Source organism: Ostrinia furnacalis, unplaced genomic scaffold, assembly GCF_004193835.3.
Source record: "Ostrinia furnacalis isolate ACB-3 unplaced genomic scaffold, ASM419383v2 OfSCF1345, whole genome shotgun sequence".
NCBI classification, from domain to species: Eukaryota; Metazoa; Arthropoda; class Insecta; order Lepidoptera; family Crambidae; genus Ostrinia; species Ostrinia furnacalis.
Genome location: NW_021131584.1, coordinates 181,096 through 202,239, shown reverse-complemented (window position 1 = coordinate 202,239; position 21,144 = coordinate 181,096). Strand labels below are relative to the sequence as shown.

Sequence of the window (21,144 nt, the reverse complement as noted above, 5' to 3'; positions counted from 1 at the left end):
GATGTTATCGATAACAAAGGTCCTAAAAGTCATCGAACGCCTTTGTTGGGTCGCAGAAATGTCATGCCATCGGGTATTGCTAATCCAGACAGGCGCATTCGGTAAACAGTGTCTGTTGAACGTCATCAACAGAATTCAGCAACGTACAGCGGGGTTTGTCTAATTGATATGTTCGAGCTAGAGCTTCTGATGTCAGTGACATCGAGCACTGCGATCCGCTTAAGAGCGTTTACGCCGTTTGGTGCAAAATAGTACTTTTTCAACTCGTTACAATCATTAACCAGTTACATTACAAATATGTTATAGGCATAAATAATTAGGCAATTTTGCCGTCTAAATAGTTAGTTGAGAAAATATTTCGATTAGTATAGTATTTAAGAGTTCTATCAAGATAAGTCCACATAGGTTTTCAAATTTCCACTTTAGCGTCAGTTTACAAGCTAATTTTTTTGTAAAAAATACTGTGAAAACGATATAACAAACATTTATATCCTATAGCATAGATCCTGAGGCAAATAGTTAGTTGAGAAAATTCTTAGATTTAAGCATTTTACAATAAGAAATCACAAATTCAAAGAACGTGAAATACCCAAAAATCAAAGTGATTTTTACACCATTATTTTTCTTTAATTCAACATAAAAATAGCTTAATATAATAAAATAACATCTTCTTTAAAATATTTACTTTGAAACGATATATAATTCATTGTTATTGTTTTGCTATAAACATTTGAAAACTATTAAAAAACGCCGCGCGCGAATCATTTCCAATGATGCCCCTTGAAACGCCGCGCTTCGCGTAAACGCTCTTAAGTGTATTTGCTAATGTCATTTAGGTCGTTGCTCGTGAGCTCTTCATATTGATTTTCAGTGAGAATAGTCCTTATCGGCATGTGTTCAACGACTCTCCGTAATTTGACCTGGCTATCAGTCTATCATATTTTGCTTGACTAGAAAGTAAGTTACTAAAAATAAGTAATCAATATAGAGTCAGGTAAAAATGTTAGGAAGAAACATAAAAATAGAATAATATAGGTTGATTTAGTTTTTGGCAGAAGCGAAGGACTGGCCGAATTAGAAATCCTTGGGCTTTGTCCAGAAGTGGATGTGCTTTAGTTGAAACGAATTTTATCGATAACAAAACTACCGATTCCTCAGCAACCCTCATTAAATGTATTTATAGGCGTAATAAAGTTGTTGCCTGCTAGTGACGAAGAGTTTGTTACAAACTTTGGGCTAAATGACACATAATTTCTATTCCATTCATCATTTAACTTCCAAAGTCTAGAATAACCTTTAGGGCGCAGTTGGTTTTAACAAGTTTATCAAAGCAAACTATTTAAGTTCTGTTTGTTATTTATTCAAAAACCTAATTATAACTTTATTTTCAGAATCCATCTAATTAACTGTAATAATAACTTTTCTTCTGTAATGTCTTTTGTTTTCATATTCTCAATAAGATCTAGTGAGACTACCCACGATCTACGAATAGTGGGTAGATCGATGTAATAAAAATACAGGGTGTAATTTTTAACAGATTTTAGTTGGTTCGATTCCCGGGGGTGGCAAGCAAATGGAAATCTTTGAATGCAGTTCTCTTTCTTTTCAAAAATAAAGGAATGTTTTTTTTTGTTCAGTAAAATTTTCTATCTACTGTATTAAGAGTACTTTCCCTCCAGGTGGCATCACAAAATTCCACTCTGTATAAAGATAAACAGTATCTTCTTATGCAATCGTAATACGTTCTATTTTGCAACAAAATGTATGTGCAGTCTACTGTACAAGCGAACCCAAGGGGACCCAGATAATCTCCTGGCACTTAAAATTTAATGAAACGTTAGTACGAAGTTCCTCACACGCGGTTAACGACGCCATAGAGTCCCTCATAACTCTTTAGTGCCACCCTGTATAATCGCCGTAAAGAAGAGATTGTTCATGAGATTGATTTGATTTATCCATATCCCGATTATGTGTTTAATCTATAATATAAAAATGAATCGCAAAATGTGTTGGTAAGCGCATAGCTCAACAACGCCTGGACCAATTTTACCAATTCTTTTTTTAAAATGTTTGTTGAAGTCCAAGGAGGGTTTTTACAGCGAGAAAAGTTTGAATAATTTCCGGGTAAACCCTAAAAAACTCGAAACTTCACCCCTAAGGGTAAAACGGGGTCCACGCGTACGAAGTCGCGGGCGGCCGCTAGTACCTAATAATTATGATGTACGGTGTATTTAACACTAGCTTTTGCCCGCGGCTTCACCCGCGTGAAATTTAGTTTGTCACAGATCGTCATAAATTATAGCTTATGGTTATTCTAGGTTATCCCAACTAGTCCCAACTAATATTATAAATGCGAAAGTAACTCTGTCTGTCTGTCTGTCTGTCTGTCTGTTACGCTTTCCCGCTTAAACCTCGCAACCGATTTTGATGAAATTTGGCATAGAGATAGTTTGAGTCCCGGGAAAGAACATAGGATAGTTTTTATCCCGGTTTTTGAAACAGGGACGCGCGCGATAAAGTTTTTCTGTGACAGACAAAATTCCACGCGGGCGAAACCGCGGGCGGAAAGCTAGTATACTATAATACTGTAAAGTTGCATAAAAACCCGTTCAGTAGTTTTTGCGTGAAAGAGTAACAAACATCTAGACATCCAAACCTTCGCATTTATAATANCGCATTTATTATCAGTAAGAAGTAAGACTATAGGCAAATGATGAAACTATGTTTTATTTGGGCTTTGTATTTAAGCTTAGAACAACAAAAAATACTTATTATTTTAGTCAAAAGTACCCGTCTCTTTTCTCATTCAGTGTGTGATATAAAAGATGTAAATTCTAGTCACATAGAATAGATTCATAAAGGTTTGGATAACATCTCTAATTCCATAATTGTGTCCTTCCATTCTAATATCGCCCCGAATTCATTACAAACTAACAAAAACTATTTGTTTCAATTGTCCAGGGAGTCTATTAGGAAGTTCCAAACAGTATTTAATTTAATTTCTGGGTACCATAAGTGCCTTTTTCCTTTGATGCGGATTTCAGTACGCGTGCGGATTTAAGGTCATAGCAGACTTATCAACTCGGAAAGGGATCAACACCGTATCACTTTTATTGAGCTGTCATCGCCTTTCGCGCGCTGTCAACTGCGAGGCGAGGCGTTAACGTTACCAGTGCGGATAAGTGTGCGTTGCAGTATAGAGTTTCATTCAAAGAATACTGACCGCCCTGAGTTGATACGGTTACGATCCCTTTCCGGGTTGATAAGTGTGTTTTGTCCTTTATTTCGCATACGGACTGCCCTCATTTTCATTATTTCATTTATGTTTTCCTACTACGCGGGATACACGCACGCGGAACGCGGATTGGCTGTGGACACACAATACGAAATCTTTGTCCTGCGTGCAACCAGCAGCGTGATTTAACACGCACGCGGACCATCCGCAATCCGCATGCATGCCGAATCGGCATCACAGAAAAAAGGCACTTACGTACGTACGTTAGTACGGCTACCTTAGGATTAGAGTAAACTCTTAATTTTTATATTTCAGTTACGAGTATTACGTCATCCAAGTGTAGTGTGTTTATACGCAACCTTATTTGAAGAACTAGCGCCCGTATTCACAATAATATGAGGTCTCACAATGCGCGTGGACGCACAGGGTGACACATGAACCAATCACAGAGCTCTATTCAACGCTGTGCGTTCGATTTGCTGCTTCACTTAAGCAATATCGTTTGTTAATACGGGCGTTAGACTTAATTATTCTACTTACAGGTGGGTCATTAAATGGAAAAACTTACCCTGAAACAAGAGAAAAACATGTGTTAATGGTAATCATATTTAATTTTAATATTTATTACGTTTTACGTAAAATTTCGTTTCATGTAATAATATTGTGAACATAAACAGCCAGGTGCCTATGAAAATTTTAATATCAAACATGATATTCTGTCCAAATATGTACCGAATAATGTGGTGAATACATATTTGTTTTATGTGAAGTTATTTAAATCTGAATAGTGTATTCAACAAACTAACGAACTAACGCAAACAAGTTTCAGCACGACTTCTCCGGTAGAAATCCAAAAAATATTTTAAATTTAGTTCTGAAAATTCTTAAAAACTATTCAAATGCGCTTAGATTTAAAAATTAATTAAACTTTGCAGACTTAGTTCATTAGTAAAATAGTCATGAACCAACCCTCTATGTTCTGTATGTAGTGCACGTATTGTTTTAATTTTCATTGCGTCGTTAAATAGAAAGTTCTCAGCTCGCTTACTAACACTACCTAAATATTTGGGTATTTAATAGTTACAGCGTTAGCCAAAGCGTTTGAGATGGCGTCTGTTTTCGAGCGATTTCAAATACTGATACCTAAATGTATATAATTTATTAGAAACTAGCTTTCCGCCCGCGGCTTCGCCCGCGTGGAATTTTGTCTGTCACAGAAAAACTTTATCGCGCGCGTCCCTGTTTCAAAAACCGGGATAAAAACTATCCTATGTTCTTTCCCGGGACTCAAACTATCTCTATGCCAAATTTCATCAAAATCGGTTGCGAGGTTTAAGCGGGAAAGCGTAACAGACAGACAGACAGACAGACAGACAGACAGAGTTACTTTCGCATTTATAATATTAGTTGGGATGGGATTAGAATAGAATAACGTACTTATTTGTATTAGGTATATGAGGTATTAATGAGTATATGGCTTCCTCAATTTGTCTGGCAAGAGTGGGGAGAGTAAGCCAAATCCTCTATATGCCTTTAGCAAATTAGAGACAATCAAAGACAACAAAATTTATTTGCATCTAGTCGTCCTCCTGCAGTGAACGCTAATTAATATCCTAATGATGAAGATGATGATTCATAGGTATTATTTTAATTTCTGTCGCTCTCAACCAGGCTCCGGCTAGTATAGGCTTTCCAGATATCCTAAAGCCAAGTGTACTTGAAAGCTTATTGCCGTCATAATGTTTGGATGCCTTCGCCTGTACACTGCTTAATGGCACATAATGGTAATGGACCGAAACTGGTAACATCCAATGTTGTGGCTAAGTAGTTGTTGATAAATACCGTTTTATTATCAGCTGACGTTTTACATTTTTAGCACTTTGTTTACTGTGGCAGTAAAATGGGTACTATTATCTGTACATGGTTTAGCTCTAAGTCCCGTGAGTGGGTGTTGATGTTATTCATATTCAGAAATTTTATTTAATATCTTTAGTAGAAAGGTCAAAATCAGGTGATCTACATAAAATATTTTCTGAGTCCATAGGTAAATATGACGTCATTTAACTTTTTGTCAATCTGGTGCAACCCAATTTTTGCCTAACTGGTGCTTTAACTGAAATTTCGAGCTCAGTAACTGTTAAAGTAAGATGGTACAACCCACCCTTAGTTGCCTATAATGTGAAATAAAGACTAAAGTATGTTTTTATTTTATTTTGTCCAGTTAAACTACCTACCTTCATATTTCAAAAGTTACTACTGAAGTACTGATACATAAATAATAAAGCCTACCAGAAAAATAAATAAAAAACCTATTCAAATTCAAATGATATTACTTTCCTCCCCTTTTAATTTATATAAAACCTTCAAAGTTACCTTTCATGACGGCAATAATATCGCAAACTAGCACTTTTACTTAGTTATTACCATATTTTCAATAAAAGAGTCTAATAATATTATTATTATAGGCTCTAACTTTATTCTACTCGTAAAACTAAATCTATTATGAAATTCAACGTATTTTTATAACCACGTGAGTTTCATACCAAAACAAGTTATTTTATTCAATAACAACTTTTTCACTTTGATTAAAACACATTTATATTCATTTTCATTTGTTTCAGAGACCTGCATAATTTTGTAAACCTGTATTAATTTGCTAGTTAAGAGTTGGTACCGTAAATTCATTACTTCAATTAAAACTAAGCGTGTTTGTATGGACGAGTATCAATTATCAGTTTACGTTACTTTCATAATATGTTTGTGTTTAACAAAACGTAATATGTTTTATGTACGATATTTACGTTTAATAAAAGCTTTAATTTGAAAAGCATTACACTACCGATAGATATTTTAATATTACCTACGTTGATACGTCAATTTACTGGTCAACAATGCCAAATTAATGGTCGTCTAAATCCGTATTACAAAATAACAGTCAAAACTCATTCCAACTCAGTCATAGAGTTTGTCCTTTGATTACTGTGTACTCATTTAAGTATACCTACTAATAAGGTAGGTACTATGAATTCACAATGTTTTGTACATAATTAGAAGTAGTCTTACTAATATCCTGTAATTGGTCTAATTATATTAAAATTCAATGACTTAAGGCCGGGTAACAGAGAAAATGGCGAAAATGAGGTTTTCATTTTTCATTTTTGAGGTACTAAACAGTAAAATAAAAGGCTAAGATTTTTTTTGAACATAGTTGAGGATATTTTCTAGGGCTATTAACGGATGGAAACACGATTTGATGAAGTTGACTCGATAGAATAAATTCCCAAAGTTACCTCTATTCGTTTTCTAATAATGGTTTTATTTTTAAAATAAGCGATTTGAGATTCTGAATCTTTTACTAAACTAAAGTTCAGAAATAACTTGAGGGCTTTTAACGGATGAAATTTTTATATTGCGTCTTATTTAGTTACTATGTTAAAAAATGTGGAAAAAATCGCCCATGACGGCTTGGACAATCTCAATCAGTCGCGCGGTGGCGCTTACGGAGGACGGACGCGTGCCAGTTTTTTGGCTGGGGTTAAAAGAACATGTGCCATTTGTCTTAGCCATGTAATAAAATGTACTAGGTTCACTAGAACTTATTATGATAAACCTATGTGCCTAAATTGCTGCAAGCAAAATTGTGATGTCTGTAGACGTGAACGTTTCTAGTAAGTGATGTTTGATGATTGTAGTTTTTTTAATTTCTTATATTAGTATAGCTTTACCTGCTGAGTTTTGTTGATTAGTATCTAAACTATCTAAAAATGATGATTAGGAAGGTCCCAAAGTGTATTTCTGGGGGCTAGTATGCCCATTTTAGGTGTCTAACTTTTTTTTAAATGAAAAGTACCTTGCTCAAATAAAGACTGATTTTGTACCAAAAACTAATGTTTTTTTAAACCATGTTTTTATATTATTTGGACAACTATATAAGTTACTAAATTCTTGGCCTCAAACATATTTTACGTCAGCCAATTTTTTTGTACATTAGTTTTTCTTTAACGTCTCTTAAACGTCACCTCACCAAATACGCACTGTTGACTTCAGGTCACCAGTTAAAGGTTAAAATCGAATCGAGTTTCGAGCTTCGTTTTTAAACATATGACAAACACAACATCAACTCATAAAGTAGATGCTTACACCAGTATTTACAAAACAATGCTTGCTTAAGTGAAGCAGTAATGCTATGCGAAGTCGAACGCATAGTGTTGAATAGAGCTCTGTGATTGGTTTCGTGTGTGTCAATTAAATAGGTTTTTGGGACCCTGTGCTGCCATGTGCACTATGAAACCTCATAGTAATGTTTGTAAAAACGTGTGTTAAAAGCAGTCTCATTTAAAACTTGTCTTACAACACAAACGCGTAAACAAAACACCTCCTAGAGCAATAATTCAATCGCAAATCAAAGTGGGGCAGGTTAATAGGAAAACAAAGCAAAAAACCAATCCGAGTCTTATTACGATACCAATTCCGAGTCTTGCCTTTACGTCCGAAGGCAGTTAAGGGTGAGCCGGGTGACAATTGTTACTTTTGAACTACTTCTTCTAACTTTTTAAAAGCTTTAGGTATCAATTAATATTCTGGCATATAAGCATGGCGTTTCTTGTCAGCACTTGCCTTACATATTTGTCTTCAAGCGCTGGTAGAGCCCAAGCGATAAGGGACATGTAAAGAACCCCTTATAGGATGAAGCACACTTATCACCCCAGAAACGGCTCATAACCCTATCAATTCCAGGCGGTAAGTATTCTTTACATGAAACTCCGTGCTGTAACGCACAGTGATCCGCACTGTAACGTAAATGCCTCGCCTCATGGTGAAAGCGATACGATGTTGATCCCTTTCCGGGTTGATAAGTGTGCTATGACCTTTAGGACAAAATTGATTATATTTTTCATTTTCATTTTCATGGCAGTGTAGGTAATGGTTGAAAATTATGTAGAAACCGATTTGACGCTGTAGAGAACAATGTTTTTGTGTGCCCGACCCTGTTTATTATTAGTATTACGTAAAATCATTTAGGTATGTAGATTTTTATCGATTCTGAAACAAACACTTTCGTTCTATTCTTTTCTCTACATTCGCAAACCGCTGGGGAACCCTAAAAACACCCGACTCAGTTTCCAATTACGGCAAGCTGCTCTTTTAAAAGTAACCAGTCTCTTTGGAAGAAACTGCGGCGGTAAATGTAAATTGCAGTACAGCATAAATAAATACAGTACATCCGATCCTATTAAACGTAATAAATCTCTAAGAACAGAAACTTGGAACTAGCTTTAACCCTCGCTGTACGAGGTGGGGTGTGACACACCCCAGGCCTTTAAAAATCGCCATAATTTTAAAAATTTGCAAGTACTGAATTTGAAATTCTCAGTAGCTGGAATTATGGCGCTGCTGCTTCGATCAGCGTTGCAAAATCAGTCCAGCGGTGACTACCAACTGAGTTACATGCCTTTAAAGTGCGTGTGGGTGTCACACACCCCATCTGGTACGGGACGTTGTTAAAAAAGTTAAAAAATAATATAACAGTTTTGGTATAATTTATATATTTTTAGCATTGTTAATTGAATAAAATTCAATACAAATAACATTTTTCGTGATTTTCACGGAATCTGAAATTTTCAAGCACTTTTAGTCAAATGAGATGACTTTTAGTGCGAATCTGGAAGTTTAGTACTGAGATCCGAAGATGTATGTGAACATACACTTATGGACTACAATTTATACTTGGTGATACAATTTATGGGTTACTGAAATGGAATAGCTTATTTTATAAATAAATAAAATTGTTACGCTCCCATTTTATGCATTGAGCATACTCATTTTCTTTCATCAGAATTGTAGTAAATTGAAAACCTATAATCAAAATAAATTTATACCCTTCCAGTTTTTAATTTGCTTTTAAATTATAAGTAAATATCTTGTACTTTGTTATATAAAACGGTTGTCATAATTAAAGGCACTAATTAAAAATTATACATAAGAAACTGATTCCTCAATTACAAGAACAACGAAAATTGTGTATTTTTGTTATTTTATGATAAAAATATTATAATACACATTTTCAGCTCAGAGCTTTTCTTACACCTAATTAGCATGCGTAAATAATCAATATTAAATATAAAATTCCACGTAAAGAAATGTTCAATAAAAATTTTATCACTTTGTATATTGGGGTATGTCATACCCCACCTGGTACGGGACGTAACTTTTAGTCACCTCGTACACGGAGGGTTAAAACACTTTTGTTTTTTATCATTTACCAAAGAATAACACTCTTTCTCTCCGTTTCACAGTGATTCGAGTAGAACAAGCTAGCTGGACAATATTATTTTTTTACTTTAATGGGTTTAATACACGCATTACTTACTTTTTTGTGCAATTTAAGATTAATTAGGCTTGTTATTATAATTATTATAGGTAGGTTTGAAAAAAAAATTTTTTTTGGTAATAAAATATTTATTTCCTAAAATCAAGAGAAACAGACTAAAAAGTAAAGAAGAAACTAACTTTACAGTATAATAATAATTGGTCTTATGATGTATTAGGTGTTAAAGTATGAAATTCCCGTTTTTTATGGAGAATTAAATGAAAATCAATTTTTCGATATAAACATTTTTGCGATTTATATGGAACAAAGAATCTCAGTGTTTTTTAATTTAGTGGGTAGACTGGGACAAAATTAATGACTTGCCAAGTTGCTGTGGCCAGCAGACATTTGCGCTGCAGCTTCAGCAGCCAATATCAGTTCTCAAGTACTTCTTGAGGAAATGAGGTCTAAAAGTCTTCTTCTTTTCGTCTTTTTGCTGGACTCGTCGAACTCCTTGAGTGGTCGTCCAGGTGTAGAATCGNACTTATCACTCCAGAAACGGCTCGTAACCCTATCAATTCCAGGCGGTAAGTATTCTTTACATGAAACTCCGTGCTGTAACGCACATTGATCCGCACTGTAACGTAAATGCCTCGCCTCGTGGCGAGAGGCGATTCGGTGTTGATCCCTTTCCGGGTTGATAAGTGTGCTATGACCTTTAGGGCTAAAATAATTATTTTGAGTTCATAATTGGACAAAATTCAATTAATATTTTTTCATTTTCATGGCAAAATAGGTCTAAAATTACGAAGCGACCGATATGATGCTGTAGAAAACTCGATTAATGGATAGATGTCTAGTTCAATCCCGTCATATTATACAAATGTTTTTGTCTACCTGAACCTATTTATTATTAGTATATGCATAATATCATTTATGTAAATTTGCAGTCTATTCTCAAACACATTCTTTCTATTCTTTTCTCTCCATTCGCAAACCGCTGGGGAACCCTAAAAACACCCGACTCAGTTTCCAATTACGGCAAGCTGCTCTTTTAAAAGTAACCAGTCTCTTTGGAAGAAACTGCGGCGGTAAATGTAAATTGCAGTACAGCATAAATAAATACAGTACAGCCGATCCTATTAAACGTAAGAAATCGCTAAGAACAGAAACTTAGAATTAGCTTTAAAACACTTTTGTTTTTAGGGTTCCATAGCCAAATGGCAAAAAACGGAACCCTTATAGATTCGTCATGTCTGTCTGTCCGTCCGTATGTCACAGCCATTTTTTTCCGCTTGTACTAGGTACTGTAAGAGTCAAACCTGCCAACATAACAGTGCAAGAAAGCAAGAAACAGTGCTGCTAACATTTAAATAAATATGACGTTTGCTAACGTATAAGGTTTTGCTTGTTTATTTTTCTATCCCATCAGTGCAATGCAATGATGACATTGACCAATTGACAATAGTTTTTTTTTATTTTATAAGAAATAATAATGGCAGGTTGAACCAACAAGAAGGTTTTAGTTTATCAATCATAATAATCTTCTTGACAAGATAAATCGTCAAACAACTTTGATCTGAATAATTTTGAACTTTACTGACGAACAGATAAAGATTATTTTCTATAACTCAAGATTATTCTGTAACATAGTTTCAAAAGGTAATAGGTATGTGCTCGCGATTCGTTGAAGGAATCAATTTGAAAACTGACGAACCTTTACATTCCGTGACTGTACATTACTATAAAAACTACTAATGAAAATTGTTTTGAACGAGATCTAGTAAGTAGTTTTTTTTTAATACCTCGTAAATCGTAAACCGCTTATTACCGCGTAATCTTTCTTACAAATAACTTAAATTAAAAAATAATAGTTTTAATTTCATAAATCAATGGTACGGAACCCTTTGTGCGTGAGTCCGACACGCACTTGGCCGGTTTTTTATCATTTACCAAAGAATAACACTCTTTCTCTCCGTTTGTGTAATCTTTGATTTGTTGTTTATATTGTGACTAAACTTTAAATTGGCATTTCTAGTCCATGTCAATCGCTATTTTTAGCGAAATTTATCAAAGTTAGGGCAAAAATTACCCTCATAATTTTAAAATAAACATCTTTTTTATGTTCAGGGTGACCTTTCTGGATCTTTCTAATTTTTGATATGTACTCGTACTTGTCGCTTTGGTAGATGTAAATTGCAACTCCAATGAAAGGCTACACTTCATCGCACAAGGTCATTGGCGACTTGGAACATAATCATAAAAGCAATTTTCGCACCTTAATTAGAACACTTTATTTACTCCTGATTTGAGATGGAAGGAAATTAGATGTACTCGTATCAACAGAACCAGTTCTTTTCGAGTATTTTCTTATCGTCATCAACGTCATCATCATCGAACCATTTAATGCAAGAGAATGACCCTTTCCAGATTAGACCAGAAGAAAATGGAGGAGTTGGTTTACATTCTCTAAACTGACCAGATGCATCAGAACTTTACCCTGAACTCATCAATTTTGTATCTCAATCGCCTATTATGACGTCCACGGGAAGAATAGCAGTAGTTCTATTTACTCATCATCATCATCATCATCATCATTTCAGTCATACGAGGTTTACTGCTACATAGGCCTCCCCCAATGAATTCCATCCTTCCTGCTTTTATGAGGTTGTCGGTCTACCTTGTGGATTCAACTCCTATTCTACTTTTTACTTTACGGTATTCAATATTCTGTATCAACACGGTCTAATTCTAAATTTCCCCTCGGAATCATTTAATCCGGAATTCGTAAGCGCACGCGACGGGCGAGGCTATTGTTCCACTCGTAATGGCCGAATACTGGAACTGCATTGTACTGTGAGATCTGCAAACCTTTGTTTCCATCTACCGCAGTCACATTTAATGTTCAGCCGTTTTGCAGTAGCTACCAGGGATGTTATGGATATCCGTAACCGTAACCGAAACTTTCGGATATCCGAAATAAAAAAATATTAGAAACCGTAACTGTAACCGATTCAAAAATTTCGGATAGTTTCGGATGTTGGCATTTTAAATTGTTTTTGTATAGCATTATACATGTAAAGGCATAACGGCTTGATTAACCTTTATAATGCCATCTAGTATCAATTATCATTTTTTTATTACTTTTTATTTGATGTAAAGTGTGCGGCCATGAATGAACCGTGTGGACAACTATTGCAAATTGCATTCTAAAGCACAGAATATAAGTAACCGTAACCGAAACCGGTATAATATTATTCCTATATCCGTAACCATATCCATAACCGAAACCACATATCCATAACATCCCTAGTAGCAACCGAGCTTATTCTATTATTTATAATTATGATTATTCGTTCAGTCGAATAAGTGAATATTAGGTAACTGAAGTCTTTCTTAGTCATGACAATACATATTTGTCGTTAGTAATTCATTAAAACCTTTTTTTTTTCATTTATTTAACAACCAAAAAGATAATTAGATACATAAGTTACATTTCATCATCATCATCTCAGCCATAGGACGTCCACTGCTGAACATAGGCCTCTCCCAATGCTTTCCATGTTGCCCGGTTAATAGCGGCCTGCGTTCAGCGCCTTCCTGCTACCTTTATGATGTCGTCGTTCCACCTTGTGGGTTAGTTACATTTAGATAACTTTAAAAATACTTGGGTTTAAACTAAAGCTAAATTTACGGACATAGATTGATAGTTGTCATACTTTTCAGCAGTCTACACGTTAGTGTACCTACAAAGCAACCCAATGATAGTCGTTTTAGCACTGACGTATAACTTTATTGGTAAAAAATACATATTTGTGTTACGACGACCGAAACTAGGTAGGGCTGTTGGTTTTGTGTGTTGTTGTTTGTATTATTTATAAAATTGTTGCTTTTATACAAAAACCGTATTTTTAATTATACGATTAAAACATAAAAAAGGAAACGTATTTATACAAATTAACTTGAAGCACCCGCGTTAAAGTAAATCAGAAATTCAATTAACTCCGCACAGTTTCCGTGTTATTTCGTATTGTTGGAATGAATATTGGCAGTCGTTCACGTATTCCACAATAGAATATGATTCAGTAAATTCAATTCTTCATTTCTTGTCAAAATGTACTACTACTTTGCCTGGCCCATTCCCATTTTATTTGGGGTCGGACCTCCGCGTCATGCGTCTCCAGGTGGCTCGGTCCTGGGTTGCTTACTGTAAACTTGGGCTTCTTTAAGGTCGTTATTGATTACGGTCATATGGTTGGGTGGTCAAAAAGTAAAAGTCGTTTATTTTTTGCAATTGACCTTTTAAAAAGAACTTTTACAGTTTCACTTAAACCCTACTACTGCTTCAGGACAATAAGACGGGCAGTACTGAATCGAGCAGTGAAAATCCGTGGGGTAGGCCTTGTCCAGCAGTGGACGGAATGAACGAAACTAGAAACATGTAAAGATCCTATAAGTTAAGTATGTAAAGGTGCAGAGGATGGGAGACGTAGTATTAAATAAGATTTTATTTAGTCGTATTTCTTACTCTTACATTTTAGTTAAAATTTCCCGCAAGACTGTAGTTTAATTCAACCAAAAAAAGATTTGTGTTTAATCAAATAGAATAAATACTCCATAATCTTATAAAATATGTGTCATCTACCCTCGGAGTTGACATCGATCACCCCACCGTGTACCACGTCAGCGCAACCACGACCACTCTGACAACAGTGCCCGACTAAGAAGAAGTGAAGAAGAAGTCATCTAAGCAGGTCACATATTGGAGATTTAAATATTCCAGTTCACTGTGTAAAGTGTGTACTTTTAGGTGGACCTACAACACAATAAGCGGTTATGTGAGGTTACTGTATCTAACTGTCTACTGCACAATAACAGTTATCTTTAATCTAATGCGTCAGTTACAGTCAACGGCCATTGTGGGTTCCTCATTCGTACTCTATTTGAGTTTCAATTTTCACCAAGCCTCAATACCCTATGCTATTTAAATGACGTCATGCATTTAAGTTGATACTGTGTTACGATATAGTTGTAGGGTCTGACTGGTTCAGCCTAATCAAATGAGGGCCTTAATACTATACTAGCTTTTGCAGCATCTTCACTCGTATTAAAATTAGAACCTCCGTTTACGTTCATTTACGCCCGTAATCACAAACATTACTATGAGGTCTCACAGTGCACGTGGACGCACAGGGTGACACACGAACCAGATCACAGAGCTATATTCAACGCCGTGCATTCGATTTGCTGCTCGTTTGTGAATACGGGCAGGCCTGTTCATCTCCGCGAGTTTACATCGAAAACAAAACACGCACGATGGCCCACCTACAGGATACTATTCGACAAGGCCTCACATACGAGCGAACATTGACTCACGCACGCGTATTCTTGTGTATAATGGAAGAAAATAAAGAAAATGGTGTACTAAATACTGTGCAGTATTTAACTGCTTAAATAATAATAAAAACACAGAATGTACTTTTTTAAATTGCCTCAAGACACTGAGAGGTAAATAAGTAGTTAATATTATTCATGATAATTCATGCTAAATCATGTATTTCCTCCGCCATTTTCCGCAGTTTGGCACCTCACGTCACATCATTTTACCGAAGTCAGCCCTATAGCTTCGGCGCAGTGCCGATCACTGACGTTTGTCAACAAAATGGTGCTTGACTCTTGAAACAGGCTAAATTACACCGTTAATGACATTGAGCATACATTTTTTTAAATACCTTCGCGAAGTAAAACTTCTGTAAGTCGTACTTATTATTATTCTGTGATACAGGTGTTAGTCTGACAGTTAAAACATTTTCAAATTACTTAATTCATATAGTTTTTGAAAATCTCCACAAAATATTTTGTGAATTTGACGCTCGGCAATAAACGTGCCAATTACCAAGTTAAATCCTCTGGAGGATTTAGTTTAAATACAATCTAATTCTATTGACAATTGCAAAAAGTACTAAAAGGTGCCTTACAGAGCCCTCTGAACCAATCTCTACTCTGCCCGTTTTGTGTATGTAGCACACAGAACACAGTTGCCACAGACGACCAGCGCCGCTATGGGATGTGTACTGAGCACTTCAGAACCTAGTGGACGCAATTTTGCCAATGACTGACTTTGTCCTGACGTCGACTGGTCGAGAATCCCCTTGAGGAATGGTCGCCTCTCAGGCACTGTTATCGTGGAGTATATTAGGCTACGTATAGGCACAGTTGTGAAGAAAATAAGTGTTGTTTATAAGGTTTTGTTCAACTTGCATGAAAATTTGAAAGTCGTCAATGCTGCGTTATTAGCGCAAGGTCATTCGAGGATTCACATAGGGGATTTCTATGTTGTTTGTTGCAGTCGACTAAAAAAATAATTAAAACAAAAACTGTTCATAAGACTACATTTTTGTTGAAAAATCATACCTATTAGTAAGATGCCACAAGGCTTAGCTTGGTGTGCAGTCCGTTCCATTTCACTAAAATTATCAATATTGCATTAATATGCTAATTATTTCAAACAAATTAACTCGCAGGAAAAAGCAGCAAAGATTTAATTTACAATTATGTAGGTATTTTAATTTGGCTGGACTAATTTGCATTGAGATGTCGGCCGTAACATTAAGTCCATGTGGAAGCATGCCCTGGGCACGATCAATTAGAGTGCAGAAGGGCAACTTGTTTTTAAGGACTCGATTATTGCCTAACCTCGTAAAATTGTAACGTAAAACAAGTCGATTATTGCCTATCCGCTTAAACAGTAACGTGAAATAAACTAAATAATTTTCATGCCTATCTTTGTTAAACATGTAAAATATAACGTACTGATAATGGTACTCCTAGCAAGAGTTATTTGCGGGATCTTAGCCAGAATTTATTGGCTATGATAAATTAACTGATGCCCTAAAACTGTGTAACTATGTATTGCCCACTTTTTAATAGTGGAACAAATATCTTCAGATAAAATGCATTTAATAGATTAGCGAATTTAATAATATGGCAATGACTCGTCGTTTGTTAACTACTCATAAGCATACTCTACTAGAGCTGATCATCTGAGTCGTTAAATCAATTAAGTGGTTTTTCTGTATTTTACATACTCACTGCCCTCAGACCGTGGGAGGATAGCGTTAAAAATAACGATAGGACAAAATTGGATTCTTTTCGTTAAGAAGTTTTCTTAAGTTTACGACTATTTTACTGGGGCCAAATTAAGACATTGGATACAAAACAGGTTTTCAAAATAAAATTAAACAAAAAGTGAAAAAATATACAAATACAAAAACCCATTAAATACGCATTCAATTAGAACTAATAAAATATCGTTACACATCTATGATTCAATATAATTATGGGAATAAAAATAATTTGTCAATTTTACTTTCATAAGATGAATGTGTACATACTCGTAAACTCCTACAAATGCCTACCAAAATAATATTTTGAAGAATAAATACAAAATGTTTTCAGCACTTTCATAAACCATATTTATTCGAGAATAAATTTAATAACCTATAAACAAGGATTTATCACCGAAAAGAAATTTCGTGCTGTAAAAAGCTATTACGTCAACACGGCTTTTCACGTTTCATTTGACAAATAATTTATCCTGGCAAAAAAACTTCAGCTACATTTTACGTTAGGCCGGGCTTGGAAATCAAGTTATACTTGGGCCAAACTTTATACAGCAAAGTTTAAAAGCACACATACAAAAATTATAAGTAACTAGCGGCCGCCCGCGACTTCGTACGCGTGGATCCTGTTTTACCCCCTTTTCCAGAATTTTCTTTGCTATTAACCTCACGGAGCCCGAGACCTTTCCAACGAATGCAAAACCGTGGAAATCGGTTCGTGCGTTCTGGAGTTATATAGAAATTTAAAAAAAAAAATAAACACCGACACTGAATGAATGAATGACTGGTAATGCCACACGGATTACGTTCGTCTTTTGTATTTATTTATTCTATATGTAATAAAGTTGTGATATAATGAATGTGAAATGAATTTATTTTTATTAATTAATTTTTATGGTGCTTTCTTGTATCTTTCTTTTTGTTTGTTTTCTCTTTTTCTTTTGCGCCCCCCTGCTGCGTTCTCCCTGCTGCCGGACTTGTGGACTCCTTTCTCCTCTTGCATCTCCGTCAGCAGGGGTACGCCGTGACAACAGAGGGCCCCCGCTGAAAATCAGTTTCAAGACAAGCCCTGGCGGTCTTGATGTACGCTGAGCGGGTGCCTTTTTGTCAGAGGGGCACAAGCAGTTGATTGTCCGCTTTTTTATTTCTCTCTGTTTTGATCTATGTCTTACCTGCTTGTATACCTTTCTTGCAAATAAAAAGTTTTCTATTCTATTTCTATTCTATTCTATTCTAAAGTTTTTGAGCCTACCTAAAATACCTTTTTGTCGGTTTTATATTACTTTCTAGAACAGCTCTTCGAATTTCTAGATTGAAGTGGCGATGGGAAGGCTATAATCTAGGACAATTTTCTACAGTACTTATATGTTATGCCGTGGTAGCATTTAGCTTTAAAACTTTCTACCCATTTCTGCTAATGTTATAGATGGAGTCTAAGGCTGAGTTGCACCACCTAACTTTGACCGTAACTATAACAACAACCGATGTTTTTGTACGGAGTTTGACAGATTTTTGACGTTTGTCAAAGTAAAAGTAAGATGGTGCAATCGAGCCTAACATCTACACTACTGAGTACTGACACTGCATTACAAAACTTTTATACGATCATCATTTTCTTCCTGCGCCAAAGTAGAGTCTAGCTCCGTCTTATACCATACCGTAGTCTTAAAACCATGAACCATTACTGCATGAAGCCCAATGAGTTATGTTCGTCCAAATGGCTGACCATAAAAGGTTTTATGGGGCCGTAGCTAATTAGATGGTACCGCGTTTTAAAACTCACCACTTCGTTGTAATAACTTCTTAAACTATAAAGAGTGAGTTTAAATGTCTTACTATGAGAGCTTGTAAGATTTGTAACGATTTTTAACTGGGTAATTATTTAATTTGTTTCTTTTTAAAAAGGTTTAAGCATCAGACTGGGTGCGTTCTGAGGTCTGCGATCAGGTCAAATGAACGCAGCCCGCACCTGTCAGATGCCATCAATACAAAATGTAGAAAGACTGACAATTTAGTTTATACATGATGTTGACTGCGTTTTCTTTGACCTGACCGCAGACCACATCCAGTTAGGCAAATCCTTTTATATCACTGTTAACCCCTCCAAGTAAGCAAAATATTAGGTATGTTACGAGTGGGTTCGCCACAATAGCCCAAAGTCGACGATGATCGAATTAGCGTCACTCAAAACTCAAATCACTAAGTTACTATTCAAATCGACATTATTAGTTCCTCATAAAGATTTTCTTCTAGCAGAAGAACTTCTCATAATAATTTCACCGCGTTTCGTATACGGATGCCTAGATAGAAGCGTACATTACACCGCAAAAGGCATGAGTAAATTAGTCAAAGGCAAATGGATGCAGTACGACACTTTGCGTCATCGCGCGTCGTCTAACCGTAGTCCTGACAAAACAGCCAATTTAAGAATTTAATAAAAGTTACGTCCCATTAAATAGTAGAATATAAAACGTACCCTAAAGTAGTGTTTTTAGAAACGTAATGTGCATTTATTTAGTCAAAAACTTGAATACAGTTTGTCAATCTTTTTCATTTACGGCCGATCTAGACCTAGGTAACTCAAACAGTTTCTAATTCAAATTGTGAGCGTATTGTGACTATAGAATGAACCGTTCAATAGCTGCATATCCTGATAACGTTCCTTACCCAGCTGTTCTATTCCATTAAGTTATGTTGTTTAGGTTAGCATGGGGAGCGTAGCCTAAAATTCCTCCACTTGCCTCTGGCAATAAGAAAAAATACTAACTTGATTATCATGACTCAGTCAGTACCTTTTCACACTTTTTTTTTCCGATTCGATGGAGTCTAACCCACTGAAACCGGAAGGTGTCCTCCGATTCCAAAACCCAATGAAACGAAGCCGCGAGTTATTGTTGGCTGTTCTACCCACCCTATGGTAAGCGAATCGAGCGCGTAATTTCCCTGGAACGCGCCAAGGGCCTCATCAGTTCATTTAGACAGTCTAGTTGTACGAATCACATCAGATACTGAGCGAAGGACGAATCCTCCTCGGTCGGATTCGGAACGTTCTCGGGTGAGCAGTTTAGATAAACAGTTGGCCATCAAATTGCTTGGAAACAAAATGAGGTTTTCAGTACAGTTCTGGAAACTGTACAATGTAAAATGTTCTGTGTAAAGCCAGATTATGAGATGTTTGAAGGTATAGAATCTGACTCAAATGGTTATACTCGCAGAATTTGATAATACGAATTTAGAATAAATATTATCTCATCTCATCTTATCTCATCTTATCTTAACCCTTTGAATATTGTGCCTAATGAATTTATTCAATTATATTCTAGGAAGTGTATTCAGTCCGTACACTGAATGAGAAAAGAAAAATAATAAGGTATAATTATTTAGGTTATGTGAAATTAATAAACCTAAGTATGAATAATATACTCGTATTTCTTTGCATAGTATTCATCCAATGAGGTAGTCCATTCTCTATTTTAATAGATTTTCATAATAAGTACACATATTTTTTCATAGATTTTTTGTGAATAATAATAATAATACTTTTTAAACAGTAGACTTTATACTCAAATGCATTTTAACGATGGTGAACTTACCTATATTTTTATGCACAAGACACCATACCTATTTGACGATTGTAAGAAACCATAGAAACAAAGTTCATTTTCATTCAGGATTATAATAGGCTAGTTTCCTAAAAAAAATTTTTTAGTCCGTCAATTTTAATATAAAATAATATTGGACACGTATATTTTTAATTGTCAATCAAACAAATAATTACAAAGTTATAGTGCGTTGAAGTTCCGCGCGACGTCACAAAGTGCTGCACTTTTACGCACTCACTAACGTCACGGGCCTTTTCTTTAGAACTTTGGCATGCTTTACTTATCTCTTTACATTTTCATTAGTTTTAAAAAGTGAAAAATAGGTGTCGAGTATTTTTTGATAAGCTAACTGACGGACTAATTAAAACTCTTGCTTTTTTACCCTGGAAACATCCCTCTTCTACTGGCACTTATAAACATAGTCTACGAGCAAAATATAAGTAGACTACACTCTTTTTATCAGCTCAACTAACTAACAATATGTCTTACCGAGCCAGCAAACATACTACCGACTCGGCTTGCAAAATTAACGACGCGGCTTCCCATTGCCTTCTTCATTTTACAGGATGATTTATTATTAAGCCCGCTTCCTTAGTACCTATTTACTCTGAGGCATTAACGAGGGAAAACTTTAAATATTTTGTATGTGCTTGACTAGTGGAAGTTTTGAGAATGTGCTTAATCTATAACATTAAGAGCGCAGTGGTAAGGGCATAGATTAGGGTCAAGGAGTCCCAATGTCAATTAATGATATTTTTTATTAGTAAATATCAAAAAAATTCTAATTGGTGGACCTAGTTGTACGAAATACTAGACAATTTCAGTAAGGCAAATATCAAAATGCATGTCCTAAAACTTGCCTGGACCCATGATAAA

The 21,144-nt window shown here is 35.5% G+C and overlaps 1 protein-coding gene across 2 annotated transcripts in view; it reads right to left on the bottom strand.

Annotated features, from left to right (window-relative positions):
- tn (tripartite motif containing protein thin) overlaps positions 1–21,144 on the bottom strand; it is a 120,251-nt gene that overhangs the window by 48,782 nt on the left and 50,325 nt on the right. The window lies entirely within an intron of this gene.